The sequence below is a fragment of the Phyllobates terribilis genome, unplaced genomic scaffold, assembly GCF_046119375.1.
Source record: "Phyllobates terribilis strain yellow unplaced genomic scaffold, ASM4611937v1 Scaffold_13__5_contigs__length_258822181, whole genome shotgun sequence".
NCBI lineage: Eukaryota > Metazoa > Chordata > Amphibia > Anura > Dendrobatidae > Phyllobates > Phyllobates terribilis.
In genome coordinates this window covers 41,723,142-41,736,008 of record NW_027362773.1, presented here as the reverse complement: position 1 = coordinate 41,736,008, position 12,867 = coordinate 41,723,142, and the positions used below count along the sequence as shown (strand labels likewise).

The 12,867-nt window shown below is 49.7% G+C and overlaps 1 protein-coding gene across 1 annotated transcript in view; it reads right to left on the bottom strand.

The window, feature by feature from the left end:
* Nucleotides 1-10,811, bottom strand: part of BBOX1 (gamma-butyrobetaine hydroxylase 1) — a 267,776-nt gene extending 256,965 nt beyond the window's left edge. Inside the window, exon 1 of the mRNA XM_073659436.1 lies at nucleotides 10,568-10,811. The gene's annotated coding sequence lies outside the window, so the exon portion shown is untranslated. The remainder of the gene's footprint in view (nucleotides 1-10,567) is intronic.
* Between the last annotated feature and the right edge of the window lie 2,056 nt (nucleotides 10,812-12,867).

Below are 12,867 nucleotides of genomic sequence, written 5' to 3'. Positions count from 1 at the left end.
AAGAAGATCAAGAAAACCCTCGACCCGCAGAGGAAAGGGAAGAGATGGTCAGTACTGTACTCGGAGACTTCCCTCGGTCTTGGACACAAGTAAATGGCGCTGTTGTAGTACCCGTCCTCACCTTCCTTCAGCCAGCATCCCAAGTGCCTACGGAAAAACAGGTAGAGCTGGAAGAGCAGCCGGTCCAGGAGGCAGAAGACCCCACACAAGCAGACCAGGAGAATAGACCCTCTACTTATAGTGAGCCTGCCGTGCCCCTAGTGAGCCAAAGAGTCCGTAGACAGCTGCCCAGCTTACCTTTAACAGCTCCTACACCCTGTAGTGCAGGACCAGTTAGTGAGCTCCATAGGTCCACTAGAGCCACTAGAGGCCAGTTGCCCGTACGTTGGAGGATCTAAAGTGTTTAGACTGTTTTATTAATATTTACCTGTTTACTGTTGCTTGTAAATAATTATGTTTTCCAGTTATTTTATAGGTATCTTTTGTGGATTTACTAGAACTCTATTGTATATATGTTTGGAGCGTAACCCAGGAACGGACTAAAGACTGTTAAAGACTCGGGGCAGGACAGACCCCTACCTGGTTACGGCTCCCTGTTCTTTGGTGAAATGGACACCCTTTTGCTTCAAAAATTGCACCCGGTTGCGGACACGCCGTGACCACTTTAACATGTTTTTCTTTATTGTATTGTTCCTGTTTATACCCTGTTATGTTTTCAAAAATATGTTTAGTCCCGGAGTACTAAATTTTACTAGGGGGGAATGTGGAACCCCAGGGGTCTGGTTACCACAGTAATAGCAATATTACGTCTGTGAGCAGGTGGGAGGTCTCCTGGTCAGGAATCCTAAGCATGCCACACCTCCTGCCCAGTCCTGGGAGGGGAAGAACTTCCCCTATATAAACTGGGGCTGAGGTGGGGTTAGAGAGAGAACACAGCCAGAGACAGAGACACAGTCTGGTCTGGAGTGGATCAGTTGCAGGGAGAACAAGATCAGGAGCTCTGTGGGAGCAGTGATAAAAGAGGTCAGAGACTGGAAGCTGTAGAGCTCGTCCTGACTGAAGAGGTATCACCGGACACGGAGTTCGAGGCTGTGGGGACTGTTCCATACCCAGCAGCAGAAACCGACCGGCAGGGGATTTCAGGTCCTCTGGCCAAGAAACCCGAAGGCACGGTCACACGCAAGGGACCAGCACCGCCGTCCTGGAGCGGAGGCTACCAGAAGGCCCCGAGTCACCGGCCATACGGGTGAGCACCACACGGTACACTCAGGGACGTGGGCTACTTTTACCCGCTTCTAGCAAGGTAGCCAGGAAGAGTACAATTAGTTGGGGAGGCCTACAACTCCGCCTGGCCAGGGGAGATCCTAACTGCTCATGGACTGACCAGGCCCCGATCGCTAGCCAGTACTCCCGGGAGGGTCTACCTTTGCCACCAGTAAAGACCCAGAACTACACCGCACCGTCTCTGAGTGGTTCCTGGTGCCTGCGTGCAAATCCGTTATCCCCATCATCCACGTCCGCTGCCCTGAGGCCATACCCCTCCCGTTGGGGGTTATACTACCCACGCTGCACAACTGTACCACCGGCCTCAGCGGTCTGCCCTGCAGCGGCGGTTTCGTAACCGCATTCAACGGGTAGCGTAGTCGAACAATATCACGTCTGCCACTAAAAACATCGCCACTTAGTTTGACACCCTGGGCACGGACCGGGTCACCGCCACGAGGACTACCACCCCCAACAGATCCGGCTCCGGGTATTCCCCAAACATGGCCCAGGGGGCGCGTCACATGCACCACACACACCCCATTTCCGAGGGACAGCTCAACGGTGCTCCCACTAGACAGAAGTGCAGGCACGACAGCATCTGTTCCTGGCTGGAGTGGGGAGGGGGAGGAAAACCCAGTGGTGTAGGAGCAGATAGGGGTGGGTCTCTGGGCATAGGTAGGAGCCCATTGGTTGCTAGTCACCTGGGCTCGGGTGTTAGAAGGAGGTATATAAGGTGGGCACCATCTTAGGACAGTAGTCAGTGCAGTGCAGAGAAGAAGCTAAGAGTGAGAGAAGAAGACAGGAAGCAGAGCCCCTGCATGGGCTCTGCTCCGCAGGCAGGCCTTGTCAGGAGGCTGGAGCCTGAGAGAGAGAGAAAGGAGAAGGAACAGAAAGGAAAGTAAGAAAGGAAGCAAGGAACAGGAACACAGAGAAAGGCCCAGAGACACGAGTGAAGTAGGAACCCTAAGAACCCACGAGATAACGGGTGAAGGGTTGGCAGAGCAGGGTACCGGAACCCAAATTGGTGGAGGCGACTAATCCTCAGCCAAAACCGGAGGTTGTGACCACATCTTGGTGCGACCCCTCACTACATCCACCAGGAAAGCATACCACGTAGGGTCAGGGAAACCGGAGAGAGGTTTCGCCAACAGAAGGCCCGAGGAAGCTGGACAAAGGTGGGTCACTGGTGGGGACGGCCAGAGAAAGGAAAGGAAGGGAGCCCTGTGCCACGCTCTGGAATTGCCTGGGAGTTGGTCGAGCCCCTTGCCTGGTGGACGCAGCACGGCTTGGTCAGTCACCGCCGGTACCGAGATGACTAGGACCAGTAAAGAACTGTGAGTAAAGCATTGGAAACAGCAACCACACGTCTCTGTGTTTCATCGCCGCACCAGCACCATTAGTACTGGGACACTCACACCATCACTACCATCATTCACTCTAGCTGCCCTGAGGCAATACTTCTCCCGTGGGGAGTCATCCCATTCTTGGCTGCGCATATAACATCAGCCTCAGCGGTCTGCAGCGCAGCGGCGGCCCCCACTGACCGCAATCCACGGGTGGCGTAGTCGGACAATTACAATACCAATAGACTGCCACTGGTTTGACCGCCCTGGGCACGGACCGGGTCGCCGCCACTCGGAGACTACAACCCCCAGCATCCCACCAGCGATCCGGCTCCAGGTATCCCCTGCACAGCACAGGCCCAGGGGGCGCGTCAACTTTGGCGTAGTCGGCAGGATCGAGACCAACCCGCCACAAACGGGTATTGCGTGCCTGAAGAAAATTGTACATGTACCTGGAAAAGAAGTCTCCCGCCATTTCCAGAAGTTTCCCGCCGTCTGGAGTCGTTTCCCGCCATCCGGAGCCGATTCCCGCCATCAGACGCCATCTTGGACCGTTTCCCGCCATCGGACGCCATCTTGGGTCATTTCCCGCCGTCTTCCCGCCATCCGCAGTCGTTTTCCCGCCATCGGGCGCCATCTTCGGGACGCCGTGTGGGAAGAAGAGGGGCGTGGACGCCGAAAGCGCGCGAGATCTGAAGCTCCGCCCCACGCACCGACGCTGCGTAAGGTCCTGGAAGGGAGAGGGAGTGACGCTGATGTCACAGGAGCGCGACGCAAGGTCCTCAACCCCGACGATCGACTGCGGAGCCGCGGCCTACGGAGGAAGATCAACGCAAGGTAGGCCACGGTCCACCAGGGGGGAGGAGGACACCAGGAACGGAAAGCAAGATGGCGGACCGGCAGCAGACTAAGCTGCCCAGCATCGGCAGTGCCCCAGCCGTCGCGGGCCCCGTCCAGCGCCAGGAGAAGACGCGTGATGCAGGAGCGGTCGCGGGAGCAGGTAAGAGGAGTCTCCCTGTCCCGGACACTGCCAGCGTCAGCCTGCTCCCGGGCCCCCTGGTGGAGCCGCCGATCTCGGGGGCTGCAAACACCGACCTGCTCCAGACCCCGCAACAAGCCCTGCTCCCGAGCCCTCCAGCCCTGGTCACTGCCGCCACCAGCCCGCGCCCAGGCCCAAAGTCGCCCCCTCTGACCCCGGGCGTCATCAACAGCGACCTTCTCCAGGCCCGGTCGCAAGGCCTGCTACACAAGGGCGCAAAGGGACTGTATGCCCTCCATGTCCACCGTCTAACAGAGGAGGAACTGCGGTACCGCCCAGACATGGACTACCCTGAGGGCCCGGACGGGTCTGAAGAGTACAAGAAGGAAGCATCAGGAGGACACCGTTACCAGTGAATGGTAAATGGAACTGTATATAGTTACCCGTAAGGGTATAGAAACTGTTACTGAGTGGAGTGTGGTCCCCGTTGGGACTGATATAGAACTGTGTAGAAGTTACCCCCTATATCCCTTATCTGGCTGGGGACTGAGAACAGCATCCCTTTTCCCTAATCTGGCTGGGGACTGAGAGCAGCCATTCCCCTAAGAAGAAAGAACACCTGGTCGCAAGTTGCACAGCGGCCAGAACTCAAGAATGTGTTTGTGGAAGAATGTTTTACTTGACAATGTTTTCTACTGAAAAAGTTTGATATGCTGCTAAAATAGAAATGTCAAAGTTTATATAGTGTTTTATAAAAGAGTTCCAGTGGCATTAGTAAGATGCTTTATAATGTTTTATCCCAGTAACGTTAAAAAGAGAAGAGTACCTCCCATAAAGGGATGAGTAAATAGTTAATGTCTTATATGCGAATCCATTCTAAAAATTTTGTATGTTGAAAATTGTTTTGCTCTTTTCCAGCCCGAGGACGTGCTGTGATTTACCAGGGGGGAATGTGGCACCCCGAGGGCTCGGCTGCTACAGGGGTATTGCACCTCGAACCAGAGGTGTGATATTCCACTCCCGGGTAAGGATGGAGTGTGGACCCGGACTCAGTAGCTGCATGCACCACACACACCCCATTTCCGAGGGACAGCTCAACGGTGCTCCCACTAGACAGAAGTGCAGGCACGACAGCATCTGTTCCTGGCTGGAGTGGGGAGGGGGAGGAAAACCCAGTGGTGTAGGAGCAGATAGGGGTGGGTCTCTGGGCATAGGTAGGAGCCCATTGGTTGCTAGTCACATGGGCTCGGGTGTTAGAAGGAGATATATAAGGTGGGCACCATCTTAGGACAGTAGTCAGTGCAGTGCAGAGAAGAAGCTAAGAGTGAGAGAAGACAGGAAGCAGAGCCCCTGCATGGGCTCTGCTCCGCAGGCAGGCCTTGTCAGGAGGCTGGAGCCTGAGAGAGAGAGAAAGGAGAAGGAACAGAAAGGAAAGTAAGAAAGGAAGCAAGGAACAGGAACACAGAGAAAGGCCCAGAGACACGAGTGAAGTAGGAACCCTAAGAACCCACGAGATAACGGGTGAAGGGTTGGCAGAGCAGGGTACCGGAACCCAAATTGGTGGAGGCGACTAATCCTCAGCCAAAACCCGAGGTTGTGACCACATCTTGGTGCGACCCCTCACTACATCCACCAGGAAAGCATACCACATAGGGTCAGGGAAACCGGAGAGAGGTTTCGCCAACAGAAGGCCCGAGGAAGCTGGACAAAGGTGGGTCACTGGTGGGGACGGCCAGAGAAAGGAAAGGAAGGGAGTCCTGTGCCACGCTCTGGAATTGCCTGGGAGTTGGTCGAGCCCCTTGCCTGGTGGACGCAGCACGGCTTGGGCAGTCACCGCCGGTACCGAGGTGACTAGGACCAGTAAAGAACTGTGAGTAAAGCATTGGAAACTGCAACCACACGTCTCTGTGTTTCATCGCCGCACCAGCACCATTAGTACTGGGACGCTCACACCATCACTACCATCATTCACTCTAGCTGCCCTGAGGCAATACTTCTCCCGTGGGGAGTCATCCCATTCTTGGCTGCGCATATAACATCAGCCTCAGCGGTCTGCAGCGCAGCGGCGGTCCCCACTGACCGCAATCCACGGGTGGCGTAGTCGGACAATTACAATACCAATAGACTGCCACTGGTTTGACCGCCCTGGGCACGGACCGGGTCGCCGCCACTCGGAGACTACAACCCCCAGCATCCCACCAGCGATCCGGCTCCGGGTATCCCCTGCACAGCACAGGACCAGGGGGCGCGTCACATACAGTCATAACATCGGTACCCGACAATTTAGAATAGAAAGAATAGAGAATCACACATTAGATAGATAGAAACATGTCAGTCACATATATAATAAGAACAGTGACAGTGTTGGTTACTGTACTTGTCATTTAGTTTTAAAATAAAGGATTTATAAAAAAAAAAAATGGCGCGGGGTTCCCCGTAATTTTAGCCTCTAGCGGAGGTTAAGCAGACAGCTGGGGCAGATGTTTGAAGCCTGGGAAGGGAGTAATACCCATGGAGCTTCCCAGGCTACTAATATCAGCCCCCAGCTGAATAACTAGCCTTTACTAGCTATTAAAATGGGGGACGCAAAAAAAAATGATGTGGGGTCCCCCTATTTTAATAGCTAGCAAAGGCTAGGCAGACAGCTGGGGGCTGATATTAATAGCCCAGGAAGGGTGCCATGAATATTGGCCCCCTCCCAGGCTAGAAACACCAGCCCTCAGCCACCCCAGAAATGGCGCATCCATAGGATGTGCCAATTCTGGCACTTAGCCTCGCTCTTCCCACTGCCCTGTAGTGGTGGCAGTGGGGTAATAGGGCTGGGGTTGATGTCAGTTTATAATGCCAGCTGACATCAAGCCGAGGTTAGTAATGGGGAGGCGTCTATAAGACGCCCCCATTACGAACCCTATAGTGAAGGTGGAATGTAAAATAAAAACACCAACACCCAGAATAAAATCTTTTAATTGAAATAAACACACATACTTTAATATCCTAAATTAAACTCTACTTACCATATCGCCCAATCCAGCTGAACCCCATGTCTCCTGCAATAAAAGTAAAATAATGAACCAACCTCATCCTTACCTTTCCATGGTTCCCACGACAGCTCCAGCTCTGCTACATTGAGATGGCAGGCTGGATCGTAGCAGAACATTGCCATCCAGCTTGCCATGCCGCAGAGACACTGAGAAGCGCAAGCGTTTATGCGCTACTCAGTGTTTCGCTGTGACCGGCATCCATATGAGCCGAGTTCATGTCCAATGAACTCGGCTCACCTCATGCACGTTACTGACAGAGTGGGAGAATTCTCTTGCTCACACAGTAACATCAGTTGCCGGCACCGCATGCGCAGGAGAATTCTCCCACGCTGTCAGTGACATGCATTGGACATGAACTCGGCTCATCTGGATGCCGTCGCAGCGAGACACTGAGGAGGGCAAGCATGCCTGCGCTTCTCAGTGTCTCTGTGGCATGGCAAGCTGGATGGCAACGTTCTGCTACGATCCAGCCTGCCATCTCAATGTAGCAGAGCTGGAGCAGTCGTGGGAACCATGGAAAGGTAAGGGTGAGGTTGGTTCATTATTTTACTTTTATTGCAGGAGACATGGGATTCAGCTGGATTGGGCGATATGGTAAGTAAACTTTAATTTAGAATTTTAAAGTATTGTGTGTTTATTTCAATTAAAAGATTTTATTCTGGGTTTGGTGTTTTTATTTTACATTTCACCTTTACTATGGGGTTAGTAATGGTGGCGTCTTAATTACGGGGAACCCCACGCCAATTTTTTTTTTACTAAATCCTTTATTTTAACACTAAATGACAAGTACAGTAACCAACACTGTCACTGTACTCATGATATATATGAATTACATGTTTCTATCTATCTAATCTATGTGTGATGCTCTATTCTTTCTGTTCTAAATTGTCGGGTACCGATGTATGCCGCTGATGAATTGACAGCTTTTCATATTTCACTGAGCACTGTTCCCATCGATTTGGGCAATCATTGTAATGTCACAACCAACATTGCTGCGGCATTCCAGTGAGTGGCAGGCAATCCCTGCATGTTGATTGGTGCTCTAAATAGCGCCAAACATGCAGGGAGGGGACCCGAGCTCCCGCCCGAGCATCGCGCAAGTACTCGCCGAGTTCCGAGCATCTCGAGTACTGAGATGCTCGGGAGAGTACCGAGCAGTGGAGAGCATGCTCGTTCATCACTAATTCTTACAGAAAAATTTTTGGAAAAAGGTTACGACCCCCATCTCCTTAATACCGCCAAAAATAACGTTAGAGTAATTCCTAGAAATAATCTGCTAGAAAATCAACCTCCATTAAACAAGGAAAAAAACAATACCACCATAGTGTCCCCATTATTACCCCATACACTGTGTTCCTAATTATTATGTTCCGTGTCATGCTGCACATAACACATCTGCATCTCTGGCTGATATCGGCATAAAAGGGGACAAACTTATGGTGTGGCACCCATGCTCCCCTGACCTCAACCCCATTGAGAACCTCTGGAGCGTCATCAAAAGGAGTGTCTATGATGGCGGGAGGCAGTTTACATCTAAGCAACAGCTCTGGGAGGGTATTCTGTCCTCATGCAAAACAATTGAAGCAGAAACCATCCAAAACCTGACAAATTCAATGAACGAGAGAGTTCAGAAGCTCCTTTCGAACAAGGGGTCCTATGTGCAAATGTAACATCACCTAGAATAAAGTTTTGAGTTGAAAACTGTTTGATTTCAGTTTGTAATAACCTGCTAATGCTTATAATTTCAAAAATGACAGTTTTTTTGTTCTTTATTAAAATGAAAAGGTTGAAAACTCTGCTGTGCATAATAGTTTGGAACATGCATTTTGAGTGCAGTTTGAGTTTTTTATTTTTTTAAAAATATACTGTTATCATAGGCAGTTTGTACAAAAACCTTTCAATTGTACTCTAATAGTTATTTGACTGGAAAATTACAATGACTGCAATTCATATAGGTAATTTGGGAAAATCTGAGAAAATATTATTTGCATAATAATTTGGAACACAGTGTAAAGCTTAGAAGAATTCAGCTCGTAAGTTTTTAATCACGAGATGTTATAGACCTAACGGAAAAGAAAAGAATTAGCTGGGTAGAAAGGCAAAATGAGCAACTGTAAGTACAGAGTGAGATATAATATGATGATTGCAATATATTAAGAGGATGAAAACTTTGATGGGAGTGCTCCTTTAAGACTGGACAACACCTTTAATGTATAGGTCTGATGTGGACATGTGGCGCCCCTGCGGGTCCAGTTGCCACAGAGGTACTGCATCTCAGCCAGAGGTGTGGTACCCCACTCTCAGGTAAGGACGGAGTACTACCCAGGACCCACACACCCACATCCAATACACTCCACTTCAGTAGGGAAGGGCGAGATTGCTCATAAGGGAGAGCACAGTCCCTGGTCCCTAGCTGGAGGGTGGAACTAGGTAGAGGAGGTGGGTGGAGGAAGTAGATCAGTGGAGCACCGACAGAAAGGGTATAAAAGGAAGATAGAAACATCTAGAAGGGTCTAGTCCAGTCCAGTCCTGCTCAGGAGAGCAGTGCAAAAGGGTCCATGCTCCTGGCTCCAGTGCTTGGAGCAGGAGTTCAGTGGAGAGAGAGGAGTCGGGCCTAGTGAGAGAGGCCCAGGAGGAGAGTGAAAGAAGACAGGAGCAGACGGAAAGGCTCCAGAGATAGAAGGGATCCCAGGGGCACGGTGAGTGCAGGAATCCACCCGTGCGCACAAATTCACACTGACATGGAGGGATCAGGCCGCAGAAGGGGACTAGCCCCAGACTAATGGAGAACAACCAGGCTCAGCTAGCTAACCGGAGGCTGCAGCATTTTCAAGGTGTAGCAGCCAAAATCCACAATTATATAGCTGAAAAGGAGGCCACATAGGGTCCAGGGGATTGCAAGTCGCCCGACAAACCCTGAGGCCACTGGCTTGGGACAGTGATTGTGAGGCACAGGGCAGGAGGGTGAGAGCTAGCGCAGTGAGACGACCAGGAACGGTACATAGAACGGAGTCCAGTCCAAGTGCTCCTGAAATACCTGAGAGTTTGCTGGATCACTACCCCGGAGGACACAGGACGACGTGGGCAGTTGCACACCAGTGACTGTAACCTGAGGAACTTAACTACTGTGAGTAAAACCTAAAGACTGCACCCCACTGTGTCCTTGAATAATTGCTGCTCCATCACCTGCATTACACCGCACCAACAACATCTACCTCATAAAATCACCATTTCCTGCCCTGGAGCTAAGCTCTACCCGTGGAGAGCTGAACCAACTCTGCTGCGTCACCATCAGCTCCAGGGGATCTGCACCGCAGCGGCGGCCCCATATAGCCGCATACCACAGGTGGCGTCATGAACATTATCTCTAAAAACTTTATTCCCCTTTTACTTTTCCTTTATTTGACCGCCCGGGGCACGGACCGGGTCACTGCCACCGTGACATCCCCAGCACCGACCGGCCCGGCTACCGAGTACCCCACGGCCCCTGGGGGAGCGCCTACACAACCTAATAGAATAATAGTAATAAAAAAAGATTATTTGTATCTGTTGTTACAAGATATACTGTATTTGCCTCCACAAGAGGCATATATTCATCTTTACATACTTTTTCATATTTGTTCCTATTTTTAAATTAGTAGAGGTCAGTTAAACAAAACAAATGAAATCCTGGACCATTATTCTGCAGCGCTGGTCATAGCACTATAACAATATTCATAAAGCACATTTTACATATCCAGGTTGGGAACATATGTAGAAGGGCCCCCCTATTTCAATATCAGACTAATATTATTGCTATATGGTGGAGTACTCCTATGGATTGTACACAAAAAAAGAATGACTGTTGGAGTAGCCACGAACCACCAATCAAGTATTATAAAATAACAATTTATTTAGAAATATAAAAAATTTCCTAGAAACATAACACAACACAGTACCTTCTGATCTACAATACTTCTGTATGTGTTCAGCCTCCTGATCACCAGCAATGCAGTCTGGTCTATGCACTGCACAGCAGCAGCCTGGCCCCCAGCATTGCCTTCTGTTGTCTCAGCTTCTTTCCCTTCCTGTGATGCTTGTTCTTACTGGCAGATTAGTTTTCTGACTGTCATTGGATCCCAGCCACACAGGTCCAGCCCTGTGCCTCTGGAAATGTGACACCTACAACCTGTTATCTCTCCCTTATATAATACACTGCTAGGGGAATGGGAGGGGAAACAGTTGTAAAAATGCAGACAACTAAATTACATGGTCAAGATTGACTTTCTACACAAGAAAATAAGAAACCTGTTAGAAAATGTGAACATTAAAATTATCACTTGTTACAAATTCTACATTGCGTCAACAGTGGATGGTGCTGGGAATCCTTCAAGCGTGAGCAGATTTACTTTTATTTTGCTTTTATAACAAATATGGTATAGTGAAGTTTGAAATACGCTCACTTGACCCTGATGCAGCGATTGCTTCTATTACCAGGTGCCATGCCACTGACTGACTGTGGGCGCTGCTAGCAATGAAGGAGGCTAAATTTACTCTGTGACTGCGATATAGGCTAAAATGAATCTGTTATCAAAGATTTGTTACCCCATCTGAGAACAGCATAATGTAGGGAGAGCTGCCCTGATTCCAACAATGTATCACTTTACTGGTTGCTACAGTTTTGATAAAATCACTGTTTTATCTTCTGCATATCTACCAGATCTTTGAATGCTGAGCTGTATATAATCCCGTCCACACCACTGATTGACAGCTTTCCGTGTACATTGTGCATAGTTAGAAAGCGTCCAATCAGTAGTTAGAAATGATGAGCGAGCATACTTGCTACTGCTCGGTGCTTTCTCGAGCATCTCACTGCTCGAGATGCTCGGCACTCGGCGAGTATTTCCGGGGTTGCTCGGCGGGAGCTCGGGTCTCCTCCCTCATGTTTGGAGCTCTTTAGAGAGCCAATGAACATGCAGCGATTGCCTGCCACTCACTGTAATGCCGTAGCCATGTTGGTTGTGGGCATTACAGTGATTGGCTGGCCGCACATTGTCATCAGGTCTATATCGGGTATATAGTAGACTGCAGTGCACATAGCAAGAGGCTCCATTCCAGTTCTGTCTGCTGCAGCTGCTAGATATTTCTAGAAATAGGCCCAGATCTCAGGGGCCAGGAATAATTTTTTTTTGGATCTTAATCCTCATTATTTGCTTAAAAAGCAATCCAGAGAACACCGTTGCTCTGTGCCATTTACTTGTTGGAACTGCAGAATACAGCCAGGTCCTTTCCATATTACAGCGCTAGAAATCCAGCTATTTAAAACTGTGGTTTGTCCATCACACGGATCACATATAATTGCGCTGAAAATACTGCCATTTTTGGCCTCCATTAAAAATGTGTTTCAGTGTGTCAGTGAAGCAATTGACACCAGTTTGCTGTTCAAAATAGTTACCTACAGGCCAGGTATTTAATACTGTGTTTTCTCTGTCACACGGGTCACATATACATTTTCAGAAAATACTGCCATTTCTGGCCTCCATTAAATTTTTTTTTCAGTGTGTCAGAAAAGTTTTTGACACCGGTTTGCTGTTCAAAATAGTTACCTACAGGCCAGGTATTTAAAACTGATGGTGAGCGGCGATGACGCCATAATTAGCGTTACCATCCCGCATCTCTGTCTTCTGAAACTCTTTCTGCTCACAATCAAAGAGGATGCATTGCAGACGGAGCACAATGAGACGGAGCAAGGAACCATACAGAGTAATTACACACAGCCCAGCCTCATCTCATCCCAATGTGGATTGGGTGACAATGAGGAAGAAGAGGAGGAGGAGGAGGAAGAACAGGAGCTAGTTCCATGCGCTATAGACGGTACTACCTGCACAACTGTCATACAGTCTGTTCAGCGTGCATGGCCAGAGGACAGAGAGGAGGAGAGCATGGTCACTCGTCCTCTTGGTGAGTCTTGCCTGTTAGCAGTCTGGCACGCATGGCTGAGTTTATGCTACGCTGACTTTCCCATGACCCTCACGTTCTCAAAATTTTGGGTGACAGACATTACTGGTTGGTGACACTTCTAGACCCACGCTACAAGGAGAACTTTATATCTCTTATTCCTGAGGCGGACAGGTCTACGAAAATGGGGCAGTACCAGAAGGCTCTTGTTGCGGAACTATTAAAAAAATTCCCATCTGAAAACGCTGGTGGCAGAGGTCATAGTTCGTTGGACAACCAAGGACTACAGGCGAGAGAGACA